At 41.5% G+C, this 23535-nt stretch overlaps 1 protein-coding gene across 5 annotated transcripts in view; it reads left to right on the forward strand.

Annotated features, from left to right (window-relative positions):
* Positions 1 to 5917: 5917 nt before the first annotated feature.
* The window catches only part of spop (speckle type BTB/POZ protein), a 122446-nt gene continuing 104828 nt past the window's right edge, over positions 5918 to 23535 (forward strand). For 2 of the 5 annotated variants that reach the window (XM_067969029.1, XM_067969027.1), the window contains exon 1: positions 5918 to 6033. The gene's annotated coding sequence lies outside the window, so the exon portion shown is untranslated. The other 3 variants (XM_067969028.1, XM_067969031.1, XM_067969030.1) reach the window with 3 other exon arrangements.

A 23535-nucleotide genomic window follows, 5' to 3' on the forward strand; every position in this document is an offset into this window, starting at 1 on the left:
TGCCTTTGGCCCATATCCCTTAATACCTTTGGTTGCCAAAAAGCTATCTATCTCAGATTTAAATTTAGCAATTGAGCTAGTATCAATTGCCGTTTGTGGAAGAGAGTTCCAAACTTCTACCACCCTTCGTGTGTAGAAATGTTTTCTAATCTCGCTCCTGAAAGGTCTGGCTCTAATTTTTAGACTGTGCCCCCTACTCCTAAAATCCCCAACCAGCGGAAATAGTTTCTCTCGATCCACCCTATCTGTTCCCCTTAATATCTTATAAACTTTGATCAGATCACCCCTTAACCTTCGAAACTCTAGAGAATACAACCCCAATTTCTGTAATCTCTCCTCGTAACTTAACCCTTGAAGTCCGGGTATCATTCTAGTAAACCTATGCTGCACTCCCTCCAAAGCCAATATGTCCTTCCGAAGGTGCGGTGCCCAGAACTGCTCACAGTACTCCAGGTGCGGTCTAACCAGGGTTTTGTATAGCTGCAGCATAACTTCTGCCCCCTTGTACTCTAGTCCTCGAGATATAAAGGCCAGCATTCCATTTGCCTTTTTGATTATTTTTTGCACCTGTTCATGACACTTCAATGATCTATGTACCTGAACCCCTAAGTCCCTTTGGACATCGACTGTTTTTAACTTTTTACCATTTAGAAAGTACCCTGTTCTATCCTTTTTTGATCCAAAGTGGATGACCTCACATTTGTCTACCTTGAATTCCATTTGCCACAGTTTTGCCCATTCACCTAATCTATCAATATCGCTTTGTAATTTTATGTTTTCATCTACACTGCTTACAATGCCACCAATCTTTGTGTCATTGGCTAACTTAGATATGAGACTTTCTATGCCTTCATCTAAGTCGTTAATAAATATTGTGAATAATGGTCACATCCTGCCAATGTGAGTACCTTCCCATTATCCCTACTCTCTGTCGCCTTTCGCTCAGCCAACTTCCTAACCAAGTCCGTACTTTTCCCTCGATTCCATGGGCTTCTATCTTAGCTAACAGTCTCTAATGTGGGACCTTATCAAATGCCTTCTGGAAGTCCATATAAATAACATCCATTGACAGTCCCCTGACCACTACTTTAGTCACCTCTTCAAAAAATTCAATCAGGTTTGTCAGGCACGACCTACCTTTCACAAATCCATGCTGGCTCTCTCTGATTAACTGAAAATTCTCGAAGTGTTCAGTCACCCTATCCTTAATTATAGACTCCAGCATTTTCCCCACAACAGATGTTAGGCTAACTGGTCTATAATTCCCCGGTTTCCCTCTCCCTCCTTTCTTAAAAAGCGGAGTGATATGTGCAATTTTCCAATCTAGAGGGACAGTTCCTGAATCTAGAGAACTTTGAAAGATTATAGTTAGGGCATCCGCAATGTGCTCACCTACTTCCTTTAAAATCCTGGGATGGAAACCATCTGGTCCTGGGGATTTGTCGCTCTTTAGTGCTATTATTTTCTTCTTAACTGTTGCTTTACTTATGTTAATTTTATCCAGTCCCTGTCCCCGATTCAATATAAGTTTTCTTGGGATTTCCGGCATGCTATCCTCTTTTTCGACTGTAAATACTGACGCAAAGTAATTGTTCAACATGTCCGCCATTTCCCCATTGTCAATGACAATATCCCCACTTTCAGTTTTTAAGGGGCCAACACTGCTCCTGCCCACCCTCTTTTTCCTAATATAACTATAAAAGTTCTTCGTATTGGTTTTGATATCCCTCGCGAGTTTCTTTTCATACTCTCTTTTTGTAGCCCTTACTATCTGTTTTGTGACCCTTTGTTGATCTTTGTATCTTTCCCATACACCAGGATCTGTGCCATTTTTTGCCTTTTTGTATGCCCTTTCCTTATATCTTATACTGTCCCTTACCTCTTTAGTTACTGGCTTATTATGAATAGAGCCATTGATTTACAGTGACTGAACTGGTCAAATTCTATTTTAATTACAATGGATTCCAAGATATTTGCCAGTACTTTGGGGATCACATGCTGTGATTTTTCCATGCAAACCGTAAACCAATAGCCTTGATTATGGGTGATTCTGATGTGACAATAGAATCAGACACACATAAACAAAATCAATTTAAATAATGTTGTAAAATGTCATTAGGTAGAATGTAAAAAAAAACTCTTACTGCAACCACAGTGTAGACATTCCTGCTGATGAAATTGGGAATTGGGCAAAAGGGTGCCTGAAACAAGTGAATTTACAAACTCACTGGCACCCCTGCCTGCTTTGCACATTGCACAAATTTAAGGACCTGGTTGTCCATCTGTGTGCAAAAGCTTCATTGGGCATCCAGATTTCATTCAACTGAAGGCATAATGAGACTGCCCTCAAATCTGTTCCATTGCTGACTCCAAGAGACATTTCAAACAGAGCTTTTATTGCAATATACGTGTGTAATGCTTTTGTGCCCGTGAGTCAGTGAGTGAGTAGGTGGATAAAGCAAAACAAGACCAGGATGGTAATAGCCCTAAGCTTGGGTAAAACCGCTGGCTTTTCCTCCCCCTGCACCACTGAAGCTTGTATCCAATGTGCCCTCCTTAAAGGAAATCAAGGGCAGGCAATTTCTGGCCCCTCCTCCAGTTTGAGTTTGTTCCCTTTTATTATGTGCCATCACGTTCTGGAAGAGGGAAGCAGCCTTCAGATGTTGTAAGTTTAAGGAGTATGTACAGTGACAGATATTTGCCTGGGCTGCAGCCATCATATTTATCAGTAACTGTAGTTGTACTGACATCATGCAGCAAGAGTGTGTTGGAAGGATTTGCTGTCTGAAGCCTTTGGTTACAAATTTCAGGTCTGCATGAGATATTCTCTTGGGTTCTGCGTCACTGGTCTCTTCCATAAATGAACCCTGCATCCTCTACAATCAGGAGTTTACTTTTACTAAGCAATACCTAGTCATACTATAGCATGATCCATAACAAGGAAACCCTCATCGTGTATACTGGATACTGTAATCTCACATGTGCCCTCATGTAAATTTCTCCTAGCTTCTGGAAGGTGGATTGATGAATGCTGTAATGGGATGAGTCCTCTGACCATTCCCCAGCTTTCCATGTCTGGGGATTGACCATTTGAGATACCAATTAAACCTGCTACCACCCTCCTCAGCATGGATTCCAGGCAGCTGCACTCAGGCACTCCTGAATAAAGTCATTTCAGCATAATATGTCTGAATTGTTATTAGAATATCATAGTGAACTCACATTTTCTCAAACTAATATGTTATGTTAGAAATACCTTTCTGTCAGATACTTCATCTGTTTCTGGCTGTTGTGCTGAATACGCTTTCCCAGATAATTCGTGCATTGGATAGATTTGACCACTAATGTGCTGAATGAATACACCGAGTTACATCAAAACCACAGCACAGAAACAGGCCATTTGGCCCAACTAGTCTATGCTGGCGTTTATGCTCCACACAAGTCTCCTCCCTCCCTACTTCACCAAACCCTATTCCTTTCTCCCTCATATGCTTATCCAGCTTCGCCTTAAATGTATCTATGCTATTTGCCTCAACTACTCCTTGTGGTTGCGCATTCCACATTCTTACCACTCTTTGAGTAAAGATGTTTTTCCTGAATTCCCATTGGATTTATTAGTAATTATTTTACATTTATGACCTCTAGTTTTGGACTCCCTTACAAATGGAAACATTTTCCCTATGTCTACCCAACACACCCTTTCATTATCTTAAAGACCTCGATCAGATCACCCCTCAGCCTTCTCTTTTCTAGAAAAAAGAGCCCCAGCCTATTCAGACCTTCCTGATAAGTATATCCTCTCAGTTCTGGTATCATCCTTGTGAATCTTTTTTGCACCCTCTCCAATGCTTCTTTATCCTTTCTATAGTATGGAGACCAGAACTGTGCACAGTACTCCAAGTATGATCTAACCATGGTTCTACATGAGTATAACATAACTTCTCTGCTTTTCTATTCTATTCACCTAGAAATGAACCCTGGTGCTTAATTTGCTTTTTTTATGGCCTTATTAACCTGCGTCGCTACTTTTAGTGATTTGTGTATCTATACCCCGAGATCCCTTTGCTCTTCTATCCCATTCAGACTGTTATTATTCAAGCAGTATGTGGCCTCCTTATTCTTCCTACCAAAATGCACCACCTATAAAATGGCAACACCTTAGTATAAATTTCCCTGAAATTGCTCGGTCAAATAGTCAAAAATCTTTAAGTTTTCAATGTGATGAGAATTTCAAATGTAGGTTCCAGCTTGTACGTGTGGCATGTTGCTGTATGGCCATGCACACTAAGTATTCAATTGGGCTCTAAGATTGTGTGAACACTTTGGAGGGGTAAGTAATAAAAGAGTAACAATTTCTGAGAACACATTTTCAGAACGATGCTTTCTATGGGAAACTACCAGGTAGCATTACCTTGATATCTTTCCTCAGCTGTATGATTTTGCTGTATATTTGCAGCCAGATCGCATGGGTTTTGCAGGGAGCAATCACCTTGTCAGCTATTTCTTGCCATATGTTTCAGATGACTCTTGTCTGGGGAGAGTGCCCTTAAGTGCCAACCAGGAGAAACTTCCTTTGCAGCAGCATCTTGAGGGTACCATCTGTAAATGTGCCCTTGTATTGTCTGGAACCATTAATTGGACTTAAATAGTGTGAAAGCTCTTTCCTTTTGTTAATTTCACATCAGACTGCTTTAAATGGCTGCTGCAGTTCTTTAAACAACTGCAGCCGTGCTTTAAATTCACTGGTCTGTATGGCCATAGATTCTGAAGGAGCTCACAATTAATAGTTTATGTAAAATTGGAATTTCTGACTGCGATCTCTCACATTGCATTGTTCCTGCCAGAATAGTGCACAGCCAGGATTTACTACCCTTATAATTGCAAAGACACCTGCAGTTTTAATATTTAGTATTTAATGTTATAAAATATATCTCCCCACTCAAAGTAGTGATCAAATTTCAAATAGTAAATTTCAATATTATAGGGCAAAGTGAACGCCCAATATGACTTTGTCCTGATTTTGTACTTTTGAAAGATATATATTTTGTATTAGAATTTCCATTGATGTTTTAATAACAATTTTAATAGTCTCTAAAATTGTTGCATGCATACATGCCACTGTCAGTTTTCCAACTCGTGTCAGCTTGTCACCGTTTTACAAGAAAAATCGCAGTTTCTACTGACATTGAAGGTTGTCAATATCAACCAATGAGATCATTTGGAAGGTGGGACTGGAACGTATCAACCAGGTAGATTGGAGGAAAGGACACAAACTTGAACAGAAAAAAGTAAAATGAGCTAATGGTTACTCAGAGTCTCACTTACAGGTGTGTTTATTTAGTGCTTGTCCACAATGAAGTGAAGAATAACTGTCTTTTTTTATTCGTTCATGGGATGTGGGCGTCGTTGGCCACATAATTCCTGTCACTGTACTTGCAGATTTGCCATGGCTGGGAAATAAAAGAGGGAGTAGAGTTGGAGTGATGACGCACTCTGTTTAATTAAAAAGTATATACTGAGATTCAGACTCAGAATTACAGTAGGCTCCAAAATGCCAAATAAATGCGTCAAAACAGGTGTCAAAAATCGAAATGTTCGAGGGACATGCTCGCATAGACAATAATTATCATGCTTTCTGTACTCGTATGCCTTCTCTAAATCATCACTGCTGATAACTATGCTTTTGTGTAAATATATATATTGTTTAGTAATCCTATGACAACCAGTGAAGTTTGCTGCATTTGATCCCATGGAGCAGTGACTTACTCCCTTTTTGTTTGCCCTTATCAATGATGGCAGTCCCTTGCCTTCAAATGGACACAATGAAGGGAACACGCATGCGCAGGATAACAGCGCACCATTGCGTCTCGCGGCGCCTGAGCTCGCGCAGCCGCAAGAGACGTCATTTCCAGTTGGGCAGTGCGAGCCCCGGATGGGATGGGAGGGGATGCGAGGCGCCTGTTAACCCGTGAAGTACCAGGTCGGAAGAGGCGCGGGGGGGTGGTAAAGACTGCAGCAAACCCGCTAGAGTCTGTGAGTATGTCGGCGAGGGATAGGCCGAAAATCGGGGCAAAAAAAACCAAACGACGTGACGGCGGCCGGTGGCGGAAGAGCGGGGCCGGTTTTGAGCTGGTGCGTGCGTGCGGGTCGGGGTCAGACTGTGGCAGGAGCCGAGCGGGGGCTTCCGCCTTTTCCTCTTCAGGCTGCTGCAGTCCCGAAGGCCGCGCTGCCTGTCTTCATTGTAAATAAACTTTCCCCTCGCCGCCGACCCGTTCCAAAGTCCCCCCCCCCCACCTCCCCACACCTCCGCCTCCAGAGAGATTGGAGGCCGGGCCGGAGTATTGACTCCGTGTGCCGTTGACTGGACTTGTCCGTGTGCACACTGCACCGGCGCTAGTTCATGTGTTGGTAACATCTGGTGCAAATGCGGAGGAGACTCTCCTTTAAAAGTGACCTGTAGGTTTATTTACCTCAAATAAAATGGAAGCCAGCGTTTTAGAGTTTGAGTCTGATTGGGGTTGGATTAAGTGCATGAGTGTTGTGTTGGGGTGAGTGGTAGGTAAGGGCTTATTGTGTACAAAATGTTAGTGCAAAGTTTTGTGTGGAAAATAAAAAGTTACCTTATTTTCTCACCATTATTAATTTAAGTGCATGTGACACAGATTTTACTAGAATTGAGGATGATGAATCTATCCTGTGATTCCTGAGGTCACTAACTCCTGTGATGTCACAGCAGCTCCCTTAGATTAGGCAAAAGTAGTGCAACTGCCATCAGCATCACAATTCCAGTTGGTTTCAACTGTTGGAATACACTGGTGGTTCTTCATCTTCTATCCAGCAATAAAAAAAAGCTGGTGAGTGTTGCTTTTGAGCCCATCCATTAGCAGTGATGATCTTGAATGTGGTGCCACTTTCCATCAATCTCATTAGCTCATAGTAATCAAGTAACTGTTATGAATGTCACTTTTTAGTGATCTCTTTGGTTAGTAATTATGTAACTGCATTTTGCTACCTCTTTGATTTACAGGACCCTGGACCAATGGTAAAGGTGAATTAAGTGAGGATGGGGATTTGGTGGGTTTAAGTTTATACAGTCATGTTGATGTAATAGTCATAGTTTTGGGGGAAATGACTGCTGCTATGTGTCATTACTAGCTGTATTATAACATCACTGAGTCCCCATTGTGTTGTAGTGATAGAATTTTTTTTGTGACTGTTAAAGGTTTGTTTTGTTAACCAGGGAGGGCAGAAAACAATTGAGTTGGCAGCAGAGAGGAGAGTGAGGGTAAACGTAGCGACAGGCTCTGGAAAAGACAGGGGTGGCAAGGCAAGGGAGAGAGTACAACCCAGCTTCAATCCTGCAAGCAATATTGAGGGGAATAGACTAGTATTTTTTACATATAAATATATGTTTTGCATATAGCAACAAATGCTTCTGACTTGAGGTTGACTTTGTAACTTGAGTTGAGTGATTTGTGGGAATGTACAGTATGTCCTTGTTAGGTTTTAGAATGGGGAGTTTTACAATTTGTGAGCATCTTTATTGCAGTAAAAGCTTGAGACAGTAATTCAAGCTAAACCACCTCTCCTATGCTACTATTAAATATAACATAACACTCTTGGTGTGCAATGTTTCTGTAAAAAAAAATTGATTTCATTTTTAAAATCTATATATAGATTTCTTCCTCTTCCCCCTCCTCCTTCTATTGTTCTTACCCCTTAAGTACAAAACTGCTGTCTCACAGCAAATTTAGTTCACTTTTGAATTCTACTGGGATTCATTTTTTTAAAAAAAACAATTCATTCAGTTGTGGTAGTCTTCATGCTGCTGTTCTGAATAGGAACAATAGTAACACTGTATGCACATAATGTAAGATAAAGTGATTTCATCTGCAGAACTTGCTGCTTTGAGATTGTGAGCTGGGTATTGTGATGAATGGTGGATCTGCTCAAGCTCACTTGTTGAGTACTGGCCAGCCATTTTTGGGAAATGACCATAATATTCACTGTTCATCAAACTTTTCTGGTCAAAAATTAAACCAGATAAGTGTAACCAAGTTTTCCATGACCTATCCTTTGTATTGGTTACTTGAAAATATTTTTTGAGCATCGTGCCATGGAAGTGACCGAAAGATCCGTGGAGTGCCACCTAATGAAATACTAGGAGCAAAAGCTGTTTGAAGCCGGATACTGTGTTGTCAAAGTAGCATCAGCTTTTTTAAAAAAGTGCTAATAATCTGCCACTTTCAAAGCTTGGATTATTTGCATCTTTTATCTTCTCTTTCTCTCTTCCCATCCAAAAGGAGTGATTTTTTTAATATATAAACTCAAGAACAGTGGATGAGAAAAGGTAATTTGTCCCATCAAAGTTCATTCCTCTATTACTTTGTCATTACCTAGTATGCAACTGCATTTTGAATACTTTAATATGCTTGACTCTGCACTAATTTAAAATGTTGGATTTTATGCAGAGACTATGAGCGTTGTCACTGGCAAAACATTTAAAGAAATTTACTGGAAGTAATGGTATGAAAACAGAATGTCTTTCCATTTCAGAGGACCATGACTTGAAATCATTCCCATAAAATAAACATTGAAGTATTGAATACCAAAAAATTGACTTGCGGTCAAACTTGAAGCCCACATGTAACCATTGTTTAAAACATTAGATTTGCCTTTCTTGTGGCTCTGTTGGCCATACTAAGTGGTGCATTTACCCCGATCCAAAGAGAAAAAGAGGGTCCCATATTCAGCCCTTGGTTTGTGTTAAGTTAACTAATCCCTGAGGTTTCTATTCTTGACTGGTATCCTGCTGCAAAGTTTGAGTGTGGGTGGTGAGTCAGAATAGGATTGGACTTGGCTATGGTGCTGCCTATAGTGGGAAAGCCTCTTAATCGCACTCACCATCTGGGGTCACATTTGAAAAAAGCTACTTAGATGATATCAGTATGCTGGTGGTACCCATGGCATTGTGTCACAGTATGAGTCAGTGCATTAAGGATATGATAACTGCCTGTCTTGAAAGACTATGGTCTAAACATCAAAGCAGTTCAGTTACTGCTATGTTGCAACATCATGAGTGGATGAAGAGTCCAATTCTCGAGTGACAGTCCTTGTCACAAATGGTGTAGGTGTAAATAAATCACAGGGCTAGATGATGAAGCCCGCACAATATGAAGCCCGATGCACTTTCCTCTTTGTGCTCTTGTCTTTCTTTTCTCTTAGCCAATACTCTTCAGCTCTTTGGCTCCCTGATGCCGCGCAGCCCTCCAGCGTGGCCTATTGTTAGCCACAGTTTCCCAGCTTGTGGTATTATGTTAAAAATTTTCAAGTGCCTCTTGCAAACCTCTTTAAACCTGAGCGTAGGTCGGCCCCGTGGCCTTCCAACATCTGTAAGTTCTCCATATTACGGATCCTTTGAAATACGACCATTTTCCATTCAATACAGATGACCAAGCCACCGGGAGCGTCTGTATTTGAGAAATGTCATTAGACTTGGCAACTTAGCTTCCTCAAGTATTTTGGTGTGATGAACTTTGTCTTCTCACTTGATATTTAGAATACGGCAGACACAACAGGTGGGAAGAGTTTAGTCTTCACTCATGCTTGCTGTTGGTGGTCCAGGTCTCACTGCCATATTGCGAGCTTAGAACATGCATTTGGTAGACCCCTATCTTGGTGTTCAATGTTCCTTTCCTAATATTCCACATAAAACAAAAGCTTAAGTCAGTTAGCTGAATGTGGTTGCTGTCGTCCTGATGTGTATTTAGCTCGTCATCTAGAGATAAGTCACTCGATACAGTTGATGTTAGGTAGCAAAACCTGTGTACAACCTCTAGCATGGTGTTATTCTGGTGCAGTCAACACACTCTGTGCCAGTCTAATTCGATCCTTCCATGATGGTACAAAGACTACAATCCAGTAAGATGGTAATCAGTATGACTGTTGAAATCTGTAGTGGTGTCAAACAGGGATGTGTTTTGGCACCAACGCTATTTAGTATATTCTTCTCTGCACTGCTTCATTATGCTTTCTCATCTGGCGCTGAAAGTGGATTACTCCATATAAGATCAGATGGAAAACTGTTTAATATCGCAGGCCTAAGAGCAAAAAGTAAAATCAATCATCTGTTGATAAGAGAACCTCTTTTCGCCAAAGGTGCAGTGCTAGCTGCATACAGTGAAGTGGAACATCAGCAATTTTGCAATAGCTTTTCACTAGTTTGCAATGAATTTGGACTAACCATCAGTCTAAAGAAGAGTGATCAGTGCCTCAAGTAAATGTGTGGAGAAAATTGAGGGTCCCCCTCCCAAAGAGAATAAGCATTAGAACCTTTATAATAATCTAACCATAACACAAATAACTTTTAAATCCTTGTGGTTATTTGTCTTAGTAATGTGTTTTGTGTGAATATTAAAGTACTGATGATGGGGAAATTGCTTGTTGGGTTAGCAAGCCTGACACTGAGTGAGCTGGATTAATATCAGCAGAAGGAGTCATTTAACATTGGGCATTTATGCAGTGGTATCATTTTAATAATTAGACTCGGTATTTGCTCCAAGATGGTTCCCATACATGTGATTATCAGTGTTTATTGTTTTAAAAAAAAAACAGAAACCAACTTCAACTAAGTGGATACCAATTCTTGTAAAAAAGTATTACATTTATTTTAAAGAGACGTTGATATCATAAGTTATTTGAGCAGTTCAATATTTTAAAGGTAGGCACAAGAATTATATGACTGATTATATCAGATTGTCTCGTGAATTTGCCATCCTGTCCACCCTGAAATGACTAGGCTAGTTGCCATTATTGGGTTGAAGTTCTTGGTCAGCTAGTTGTTGGCTATTTTTTTAAATTTTAAAAAAATTTTTTTATATTCGTTCACGGGATGTGGGCGTCGCTGGCAAGGCCGGCATTTATTGCCCATCCCTAATTGCCCTCGAGAAGGTGGTGGTGAGCCGCCTTCTTGAACCGCTGCAGTCCGTGTGGTGACGGTTCTCCCACAGTGCTGTTAGGAAGGGAGTTCCAGGATTTTGACCCAGCGACAATGAAGGAACGGCGATATATTTCCAAGTCGGGATGGTGTGTGACTTGGAGGGGAACGTGCAGGTGGTGTTGTTCCCATGCGCCTGCTGCCCTTGTCCTTCTAGGTGGTAGAGGTCGCGGGTTTGGGAGGTGCTGTCGAAGAAGCCTTGGTGAGTTGCTGCAGTGCATCCTGTGGATGGTGCACACTGCAGTCACAGTGCGCCGGTGGTGAAGGGAGTGGATGTTTAGGGTGGTGGATGGGGTGCCAATCAAGCGGGCTGCTTTATCTTGGATGGTGTCGAGCTTCTTGAGTGTTGTTGGAGCTGCACTCATCCAGGCAAGTGGAGAGTATTCCATCACACTTCTGACTTGTGCCTTGTAGATGGTGGAAAGGCTTTGGGGAGTCAGGAGGTGAGTCACTCGCCGCAGAATACCCAGCCTCTGACCTGCTCTCGTAGCCACAGTATTTATATGGCTGGTCCAGTTAAGTTTCTGGTCAATGGTGACCCCCAGGATGTTGATGGTGGGGGATTCGGCGATGGTAATGCCGTTGAATGTCAAGGGGAGGTGGTTAGACTCTCTCTTGTTGGAGATGGTCATTGCCTGGCACTTATCTGGCGCGAATGTTACTTGCCACTTATGAGCCCAAGCCTGGATGTTGTCCAGGTCTTGCTGCATGCAGGCTCGGACTGCTTCATTATCTGAGGGGTTGCGAATGGAACTGAACACTGTGCAGTCATCAGCGAACATCCCCATTTCTGACCTTATGATGGAGGGAAGGTCATTGATGAAGCAGCTGAAGATGGTTGGGCCAAGGACACTGCCCTGAGGAACTCCTGCAGCAATGCCCTGGGGCTGAGATGATTGGCCTCCAACAACCACTACCATCTTCCTTTGTGCTAGGTATGACTCCAGCCACTGGAGAGTTTTCCCCCTGATTCCCATTGACTTCAATTTTACTAGGGCTCCTTGGTGCCACACTCGGTCAAATGCTGCCTTGATGTCAAGGGCAGTCACTCTCACCTCACCTCTGGAATTCAGCTCTTTTGTCCATGTTTGGACCAAGGCTGTAATGAGGTCTGGAGCCGAGTGGTCCTGGCGGAACCCAAACTGAGCATCGGTGAGCAGGTTATTGGTGAGTAAGTGCCGCTTGATAGCACTGTCGACGACACCTTCCATCACTTTGCTGATGATTGAGAGTAGACTGATGGGGCGGTAATTGGCCGGATTGGATTTGTCCTGCTTTTTGTGGACAGGACATACCTGGGCAATTTTCCACATTGTCGGGTGGATGCCAGTGTTGTAGCTGTACTGGAACAGCTTGGCTAGAGGCGCAGCTAGTTCTGGAGCACAAGTCTTCAGCACTACAGCTGGGATGTTGTCAGGGCCCATAGCCTTTGCTGTATCCAGTGCACTCAGCCGTTTCTTGATATCACGTGGAGTGAATCGAATTGGCCGAAGACTGGCTTCCGTGATGGTGGGGATATCGGGAAGAGGCTGAGATGGATTATCCACTCGGCACTTCTGGCTGAAGATGGTTGCAAACGCTTCAGCCTTGTCTTTTGCACTCACGTGCTGGACTCCGCCATCATTGAGAATGGGGATGTTTGCAGAGCCTCCTCCTCCCGTTAGTTGTTTAATTGTCCACCACCATTCACGACTGGATGTGGCAGGACTGCAGAGCTTTGATCTGATCCGTTGGTTGTGGAATCGCTTAGCTCTGTCTATAGCATGTTGCTTCCGCTGTTTAGCATGCGTGTAGTCCTGAGTTGTAGCTTCACCAGGTTGGCACCTCATTTTTAGGTACGCCTGGTGCTGCTCCTGGCATGCTCTTCTACACTCCTCATTGAACCAGGGTTGATCCCCTGGCTTGTTGGTAATGGTAGAGTGAGGAATATGCCGGGCCATGAGGTTACAGATTGTGCTGGAATACAATTCTGCTGCTGCTGATGGCCCACAGCGCCTCATGGATGCCCAGTTTTGAGCTGCTAGATCTGTTCTGAATCTATCCCATTTAGCACGGTGGTAGTGCCACACAACACGTTGGATGGTGTCCTCAGTGCGAAGACGGGATTTCATCTCCACGAGGACTGTGCGGTGGTCACTCCTACCAATACTGTCATGGACAGATGCATTTGCGACAGGTCGATTGGTGAGGACGAGGTCAAGTAGGTTTTTCCCTCGTGTTGGTTCGCTCACCACCTGCCGCAGGCCCAGTCTAGCAGCTATGTCCTTCAGGACTCGGCCAGCTCGGTCAGTAGTGGTGCTACCGAGCCACTCTTGGTGATGGACATTGAAGTCCCCCACCCAGAGTACATTTTGTGCCCTTGCTACCCTCAGTGCTTCCTCCAAGTGGTGTTCAACATGGAGGAGGACTGATTCATCAGCTGAGGGAGGACGGTAGGTGGTAATCAGCAGGAGGTTTCCTTGCCCATGTTTGACCTGATGCCATGAGATTTCATGGGGTCCAGAGTCAATGTTGAGGACTCCCAGGGCCACTCCCTCCTGACTGTATATCACTGTACCGCCACCTCTGGTCAGTCTGTCCTGCCGGTGGGACAGGACATACCCAGGGATGGTGATGGAAGAGTCTGGGACGTTGGCTGAAAGATATGATTCTGTGAGTATGGCTATGTCAGGCTGTTGCTTGACTAGTCTGTGGGACAGCTCTCCCAATTTTGGCACAAGTCCCCAGATGTTAGTAAGGAGGACCTTGCAGGGTCGACTGAGCTTGGTGTTTTGCCGTTGTCGTGTCCGGTGCCTAGTGGTCCGATGCCGGGTGGTCCGTCCGGTTTTATTCTTTTTCTGACTATTCAACAGTATGATGAGAAAGATGATAACCTTCCTAAGCTCCAATTCCATATTGTCAAAGATGCTAATTACTTGCTTTCATAAATAAATCTTAGCATGATCACTTTATCTTAGCCATCTTTTAGCAATTCAATTCCAAAACTATTTGATATGTACTGATAATGTGCCATTGATATAAATGGAAGATGTATTCTTGTGTATACTAGTAATGCTGTTGCACACCTGAAATGCTCACCACTGCAACAAAAGTCTTGAAACTGAACAGCCAGAACTTTGTGTGAGGTATGATGGAAACTGAATCAGATATTTGGAAAGCTTTTGAATGCTTTGAATAGAAAGTAGAATTTTGGTTTCAAAAGAAGAAAACAAAAACAAATGCAGACTCTAAATTGATCCCCTGGACTGAGTGATGAAAATTTTTGTTTTTTAAAGTGCCATGTTGTAGGTTTACTGGTAGCAATTTTTAAAATTTGCACCCCTCCAAAAAAAAATTCACATTGTACTGCTGTATATTTGATTTTTTGCAGTTGTCATGGGAGCTACTGTTTATTACAATATGCTGCATGGATGGTGACAGGAATGGTATTGCTCAGTAATAAATACCTGCAGTAATCTGTACTTGTAGGTAGTTGTCTGATAATGGATTCTCTGAGTGAATTACATAATACATAATAGGGGGAGCGATGATAAAATCTCATCCATGGGTTCGGATGACAAAAGTAATTCCCTGATGACAATTACTGGTGGATTAAATTTGGGATATTACAGGAATTTCATCAGTAGTGGATTATAAGGAAATAACATTGCTCTTTATATTTTATATGATTAAATAATCTAATTGAGAGATTCAAATTACATCCTAAACCATGCAAGTATCACCTGAATCTCAGGATTGGATCAGTGCCTTCAGTTTACTTGGAGCCACTGAGTCTTTGAATTGTTTGCTTTTTTACCCCTAATTGAAGAGGTTTTCAATGTTGTGTTAAAGTTAAGAGTAATGGTGTGTGAGATCGGTCAAAAGGTTTAATAACATAGGACCTGAAGGTACTGTATATTTAATCACATGATGGGACTTGCAGTATTCCCAGCTTATTACTAATGGTGGATTACAGGAAAGTTTAGCATGTGTGTATTGTAAACTGTCCTGCATCAACCTTGCCAGGCAGCTCAGCAGAAATAGCATTCTGCATTTAGACTGAACTGAAATGTTGGTCCAGCTACAGAAAGGACAGTACAAATGGGGGAGAAAAACATCCTAAAGAAATACCAAACCTGTGGTGATATTACTGGTCAGTTCACTCATTTGAAGTCTAATTTGTTCACTTGGGTCTACTGCTAGCGAGTGATTCCTTTTTCTTTGTTTTACTTATGACTTCAAGTCAGTTATGTGGTATCCTATATTTGTCAGAATTTTCAACATTTATTTTATCTCTTGCTCCATAAAGGGAAACTCTAGGAATTCCCCCATCATCTTGAATGTGAAAGACTCAGAATGTGTTACAAACAGAATTACCATCATCACAAGCAATACTGTGCTTCATAGCCTTAGATTTTCACAGTATTTATTATCACTCCCCGTACCTTGGTCCGTGTGTACAGACACAGGAGCAATGCAGTGTTTTTGTTGGTGGCAAATGGAGTACTTCCATTAAAAGTACTGGAGTGTCTCTTTGATTTACATTACCACATCTTGCCGTACATGCAAGCTCAAAGGCCAGTAAGTTGGACCTTTATATTGGTAGAAATCTTTCTACTCATCACCAAGTTAGATTTGAGATGTTTCTTCATTTCTGCACTAGGGTTCTATGTCTCCCTACTTGTAATGAATCAACTGCTTCCTATTAGGGTAGAAGCTTGCCTCTGCTGAACACTGCTTGCTGTAACTTCAGCAATAATGGTTACATCAGCAATGTGAGCTCTATTGAGGAAAGCTAATAAACTGGGAGCCTTTAATTTTAAGCTTGGTAGGGGGGAAACTTGGATCCTGTTGTTTCCTGCAGTCTAAGGCTTCATTGCATCTTTGTATGGACAGATTGCTGCTGGCACCACCTTCAAAATTGCCAGTAAACTGAATATGAATATGTCGTTGTCGGTGGTTTCCATCCTCGCTCTAGAATGCATCATGTTGGGTTTGTTGTAGAACGACGCCAGATTTGCTGTCCGAGGTAGCCGAAGCGCTCATACTTGTCCTATATAGATCTGCAAAGCAGTTTGTTATTGAGGGCTTGCGTGGAGCTTCTGCAGCCCCTGGGCAAGATATGGCTTCATTGAATTAGTTACTGTTTTCAAGTTTAAAACGCTTGCACGTGTGCAGACGTGTGTGCGCACTTTTACAGTTGATTGGCTGCTGAAGAAACTACATTATCAACGGAATCATTTCTACAGGAGCAAGAGTTTCATGAAGTGGTTCTGTAATATAAATGCACCATTAGAAGAGCTTTCTGAGAACATGCTATATAGAGGGTAACCTTGTTTTTAAGCACCTTATGTACCGAGCTGTTAATTCACTGCCTTGATTATAATTGGTGTTTTTGCTTATGCACTATTCTGCAATTGAAAGGGAAGACAAGGTGGCCTGCTCCTGGGGTCGGCTGCTACGAATTGCATCCGAGTGTCTTAGAATAACTTGCTTTGCATTTTTAAAAAAAAATCTCTGCTTTGTAGAGAGTCAACAATTAAATTTCTATAGTACTGCTGGCTCAGAAGGTTGTCTCAAAATACTTCACAGGGTAGCAAGGCAGTGAACAATGAGCAGGGGAAGGGAAGTGAAAACTTTATGAAGGTGATGAGTGAAGGTACAGTTGAAGAGGAGGGTTTTGAAAGCGAGGAGGGAGGTGGCAAGGTAGAGGGATTGGATTTAGGGAGGGTTTTCAAGAAGGCAGTGGCCACTGGTAGTGGATGGAGTTTAGAGGAAGGAGTAACCCAGTATCAGATGGATAAAGGACATGTGGGGAAGGATAGGGCTGGATTAAATTACTATATCCGCCTTTTGCAGAAGAATGCCTCAGAATGTCAGCTTGGTTCAGTGATAGCAGTACTACCTGAGTCAGAAGGTTATGGGTTCAAGTCCTACTCCTAGGACTGGAACACAATCTAGGCTGACACTCCAGTGCAGTACTGAGGGAGTGCTTCATTGTCAGAGATGCTATTTTTCAGATGAGTAAGTTTGCCCATTCAGGTGGAGGTAAAAGATCTCCTGGTGCAATTGGAAGAAGAGCAGGGGAGTTCTCCCAGTATCCTGGCCAACATTTTTCCCTCAATCAATACTACCACAAACAGATTAATTGGTCATTTATCTTATTGCTGTTTGTGTGACCATACTGTGCACAAATTGGCTACTGCATTTAACTACAAAATAATAGTGACTGCATTTCAAGAGTAATTCACTGCTTGTGAAGTATTTTTCGTTGTACTGACTACATAAATGCAAGCTTATTCTTCTTTACAGGACAGATGAAGAAAGAAAAACAGTTTGGATGAAGTCACACTAGGTTGAGGTAGGGTGTGTCAAGACATGGAGAGATTTGAAAATGAAGATGAGAATTTTCACTGGGGGATGTGGAAGCAATGGAACTTGCTAAGGTGAAAAGTGATGAGAGTTTGGGACTTGGTGTGGATGGAGGCCGTGGGGCATTGTGAATGAGCTGTAATCTGGAGGTTGGCTAGGAAATTGTTGGCTATTTTGGGCTTTGATGTAGTAAAAGACATTAATCAGGATTTTGGCAGCAGTGGGAAGTGGGAGTTGAAGCTGGCGATAACTCACAGGTGGAAGAAAGTGATTTTGGTAACAGAAGGGAATATGGGGGAATATGCTCAGCTTGAGATCGAGCACTATATTGAAGTGCCGCACCTCTGGACTTAGTCTGAGCTGGCAGCTGGGAAGGTTGCTGGAGTTGAGGCTAGAGCTGCAGCAGTAATTTAGAATGGAAGACGATGACTGTTTCTATGGACGTTAAGCTAGGTGAAATTTTGGTTCATCCAGATCTTAATGTTGGACAAGGAGTTGGAGAGTGTTGCGATAACCTTGGGGACCGATGGGGAAGTATTGTTGATGTACGTGTGGAATTTGACCTGTTACTTTCAGATATCTCTGAGGGAAAGCATAAAAATAATAAAGGATGGAGCCTTGGTGCACACTGGAGAGTGGCGAAGGAAGAAAGTAAAGAGAAGCTGTTAGAGGCCTTGAGTTGTAATAGTCAGGTACAAAACGTAATCAAAAAGGCTAATGGAATGATAGCGTTTATAACTAGAGGGCTAGGATATAGGAAGTTTTGCTGCAGCTATACAAAGCCCTGGTTAGACCACATCTGGAGTAATGTGTACAGTTCTGGGCCCTATACCTTCGAAAGGATATATTGGCCTTGGAAGGAGTGCAGCGGACATCCACCAGAATGTTACCAGGGTTCCAAGGGTTAGATTATGAGGAGAGATTACATAAACTAGGCTTGTATTCCCTGGAATATAGAAGGTTAAGGGGTGATTTGATTGAGGTTTTTAGGATTTTGAAAGGAATTGATAGGGTAGATAGAAACTTTTTCCGCTGGTGGGGGAGTCTAGTACAAGGGGACAGAACCTTAAAATCAGAGCCAGGTCATTCAGGAGAGAAGTTAGGAAACACTTCATGCAAAGGGTGGTAGAAGTGTGGAACACTCACGAAAAGCAGTAGATGCTAGCTCAATTTTAACAATTTTAAATCTGAGATTGATAGACTTTTGCTAGCCATGGGTATTGAGGAGTCAAGGCTGGTGGATGGAGTTACGATATGGATCAGCCATGATCTCATTGAATGGCGGAACATGCTCGAGGGGGTGAACAGCTGATTCCTGTTCCTATGTTTTCATTGTAACAGATATGAGTGGAACCAGGAGAAAGCACTGCTGTGAAGCTAGAGTGCAGAGGAAAGAAATTGGAAGAGGATAGAGTGGTTGATGCTGCGAAAGGCAGTGGAGCGGTTGAGGAGAGACAACGAGCCATGGTCACAGTCATGCAGGAAGTTGTTTGTTATTTTGACCAGTGCAGTCTCAGTGCCATAGGCAAGGTGGATGCTTTATTGAAGAGTTTCAAACAGGCAATGGTGGGAGCATAGTTATGACCCAATAATGTGGTCCAGGACTTGGAGGAAAAAGGATATAGTGTGGTAGTCAGAGAAAATGGAGCAGTGGCGCAGACCTGGAATTTTCCTTTTGGAGAATTATGCCACTTTGCTTCCATGCAACAGTAGCAAAAAAAACCTTAAATGGAGAAAATTATGTTGGAATATTGAAAGGAAGATTATTTTAGGAGTTTACTGGTGCACTACCCAATTGTGTTCACAAGTTATTATATTTTTTAATTCATTCTCTGGATGTAGGCGCATTTGGCAAGGCCGGCATTTATTTCCCATCACTAGTTGTCCTTGAGATGGTGGTGGTGGGTCTTTTCCTTGATCCACTGCAGTCCGTGTGGTGAAGGTACTCCCACAATGCTGTTGGGTAGGGAGTTCCAAGATTTTGACCCAGTGACAATGAAGGAACAATGATACATCTTCAAGTTGGGTTGATGTGTGACTTGGAGGATTTATAATGCCAGAAATAATGTTCCTTGTACTGTTTAGCAATACTTACATTGTTGGTACCATTATGGAGCTTGGATCACACCTTCTTTTCCACTTTGTGATGTTAAGCTTTATAAATTGAGGCTGTATACACAAGGGAAGAAAATCATCCTTTTTTTAAAAGGAAAATGTGTGCATATATAACAGATGGTTTGGAGTACATTAGAAAATGTGATGCAATTATCTGGGTTCAAATGAAATTAATAAACTTCTCCAGTTTCACCCCCGTGGTTTATGATGCATCTGAACCCCATAATTGTATAAAAACCTGTAACACATTCCCAACCATCTGTTTCAAGTGCATGTCTGGTATATTGGTACAGCAGTTGCAACTGCTGCTGCAGGACAAATCCACAAGATGTAGCAGAATCAAATGTGAGAGTGCATTTAGAAAAAATACGATCAGCCTTACTGTATAATGCAAGGCTCTTGAAATGAATTTGGTCATTGTACTGTGGCAGTTGAACTAAATCAGAAAATATACTGGTGCAGTGTGATGTGGGCAGGTCCCAAAAATGATTAGTCTTTATCACTGGAGAATATTTACCTGTGCTATCTTCCGCTTTACAGGAAAATAGGATGACATTAACTGACTTTTAGTTTTACAAACCAGGCTTATAAAGAGAAAACTTAAGAATATGTAAATTGGAGAAATGCTGCATTGCAAGCTAGGAGAGGGAAGAATAAGGTGAATGGTGAGAATAAATTAAAGGATTAGACAATGAATGTTGAATGAACAAATTTCCTCATTAGATTTTAAGATTAACTAGCTAATTTACAGTGAAACAAAGTGAGTTTTTAGGATAGAGCTGTAATGCAGAAATAATTGTATTGTAGTTTTGTGATTTTGATAAATGTGTTCAGTTTTGATTTTAGAAGTTACTCATGTCCTGTATTGATCTGTAAGAATTTACAATAGAGTAAAAAGTTCTGTACTTCGGAATTCCAAGGCTTAAATGTCTTTCCCTCCAGCCCCAAGCCTGACTTTTGCTCCTCTTGTCTTTCTCCTGTAAGCAAAAAACATAAGTTGCAGTCTGAAAATGGAAATTAGAGTGTCTGCTGGTCTGTGACAATGGAGCTTTGAATTTGAAAATACCAGTGCTGTTGCACCTCTAACACAAAGACCAATCTTTTAATTATTCAGAACGTGATATTTAAGTATAAAGTATTATAGATAACTCCAAAAACGAAGGACATATATATTCAGTGAATGAAACTGAATTAGTGCATGGAGATTTTAAAAAGATCTGGGAGGAGATTCATAACTTTCAATGACTGGACAATGTGGTGCAACACTGAATGAAAGAAATAAAAAAGTGCTAAGATATAGAATCATAGAAATTTATGGCACAGAAGGGGGCCATTCGGCCCATTGTGTCTGTGCCGGCCGAAAAAGAGCTATCCAGCCTAATTCCACTTTCGAGCTCTTGGTCCATAGCCTTGAAGGTTATGGTACTTCAAGTGCTTATCCAAGTATTCTTTAAATGCGATGAGGATTTCTGCCTCTACCACCCTTTCAGGCAGTGAGTTCCAGATCCCACCACCCTCTGGGCGAAAAAATTTCTCCTCAACTCCTCTCTAATCCTTTTACCAATTAATTTAAATCTATGCCCCCTAGTTATTGACCTCTTTGCTAAAGAAAATAAGTCCTTCCTAGCCACTCTGTCTAGGCTCCTCATAATTTTATACATCTCAATTAAATCTCCCCTCTACCTCCTCTGTTCCAAAGAAAAAAACCCCAACCTATCCAATCTTTTCTCAGCTAAAATTCTCCAGTCCTGGCAACATCCTCGTAAATCTATTCTGTACCCTCTAGTGCAATCACATCTTTCCTGTAATGTGGTGACCCGAACAGTACGCAGTACTCTAGCTGTGGCCTAACTAGTGTTTTATACAGATCTAGCCTAACCTACCTACTTTTATATGCTATGCCTTGGCTAATAAAGGAAAGTATCCCGTATGCCTTGTTAGCCACCTTATCGACCTGTCCTGCTACCTTCAGGGATCTGTGGATCAGCACTCCAAGGTCTCTCTGCTCGTCTACACTTTTAAGTATCCTCCCATTTATTGTGTATTCCCTTGCCTTGTTTACCCTCCCTAAATGCATTACCTCACACTTCTCCGGATTGAATTATGTAGCCAGAACAATTGAATATAAATTACCAGAAGTTATGCTAAGTCTACAGTTAGCTGGTGAAATCTTAGTTAAAATGCTATATTTAGTTTTGGTTATCATTCCACAAAAAATGCATAGAAAAGGTACAGAAAGGGCAATGGGACTGGTTCCAAATGTAAAGTGGGAGAACCTTAAGTTTTACAGTCTAGAAAGGTCATTAAGTTGGGAGGGGGATTGGGGGAGGAGAAACATAACTGAAGTATAAGATATATTAAGTGGTATAGATGAGGTAAATCCAACTTGTTACTTCAAAGGATGCAAAGAATTTGGGATCAGAGGGCAATAATGGAAATTTAGTGTGTAGAAAATTCACGCCATTGCACGTGTCCTGGTTCAGGCACTTTTAACTGGAGATCTCTAATCTCTATTCCTAGTTCCCTGCTCTCCCCAGCATACTTTTATATTTTTCCTCTTCAAATACTCATCCAATTCTCTTTTAAACGATGATGTAGTCTCTGCTTCAATAGCCACTTGTGGTAAAGCATTGCAGGTTTTACTATCTCTCTCCTAACTTCCACCTTCGTTCTTCTAGTAGTAATTCTTAGTCTTTGCTCCCTTGTTACCAATTTGCCACCCAGTGGAAACAATCTTGCACCATTTACCCTTTCTAAACCTTCCATAATCTCGCAAATGTCCATTAGATCCTAAGAATACTATGTTCAGTTTTAGTTCCTCACTTTGTTTACTCAAGGGTAACAATCTATCAAACAAAGTAAGAGGCAAAAACACTGACGTTACTCAAAATGCAATTGAATGCCACAACAGGAGTTGATGTGCTAAAAGGCCTTTCTTTACTTCTTGACCATACTTCTTTTCAAATGATCAAATCCCATCAGTTTTTAATTATTCTGTGATAGCTGGGGTGATGGAAATGACCCTATCCTGTATTAATCACCCGTTCTAGTGTTGAGGTCTCCTCAGATTTTCAATGGATTTTATTTCACTCAAAAACAGTTAATAGCAAAAATGTCACCAAATTTTCTTGTGACGAATTAATGCTTATAGAATTTACAGCACAGAAGGAGGATGCCCATAAGATTTAATAGGATCTGCACCAGCAACAACAAAAGGCATAACTCGCCTTTAACTTTAAAAAAAAATTGTGCTCCACAATGACTCGCACAGCAGTATACCTAAACACTAAACTGCTGACCAGCACAGTCTCTCTAGGCTGTCTCTAAGTTCCCAAGTAAGGCTCTTTCCCCATCACTTTGTATCTTTGTATTATGTACACTGAGCCATGCTTTCTGTACTCTGTGAACAATGTACAAATGTAATAAATTTATTACTGTTTTAAGTGAGCAATACCAATTTTAAGAAGCCTAATTTGTATTTAAACACAAGATTTTTTCAATATTTAATTTTCTTTTGTAATGCTAATACCACTTTTATAATATTGCTACAGTATACAGTTGATATAAAACAAAATTCAAAGTATATATTGACTTAATAGCAGCCATCCACTATATTGAAGAGATTGGCCTTTTGCTACAAGAGGATCATGTCAGGCAGCTGTAGCTAGGAGAAGAGTGAAATCTGTACTTCTGTGTCATGTTAATTCTCTTTTGTCAATAAACGGCAGACATGAAAGCGATTCCTTTTTTTGTTTAATCTGTAACAACAATATATGCATTGTTGAATACCATGTTTCATCTGCAAGTGGAAAAAAAACTCCACCACTCATAAGTTAGTCTCATCAGCAATGTTCAGTGTGTATAACTTTTGTGTGGTAGTTAATAAGAAATTTTTACAAATGGAGTTCTGTACAGGATTGATATCACAGGGCTTGTGATATCACTTACTAGCGGTTTCTAATAAATTTAGTGTGCTTTTGGTTATTCAGACTTGACCTGAGTGAGGAGGTTTATTTGACTGTTTTATTTAAATTATGTTTGTTTTGAACAAGCTCTGAAGGTCCAGTAGTTAC

This window comes from Heptranchias perlo, chromosome 30 (assembly GCF_035084215.1).
Source record: "Heptranchias perlo isolate sHepPer1 chromosome 30, sHepPer1.hap1, whole genome shotgun sequence".
NCBI classification, from domain to species: Eukaryota; Metazoa; Chordata; class Chondrichthyes; order Hexanchiformes; family Hexanchidae; genus Heptranchias; species Heptranchias perlo.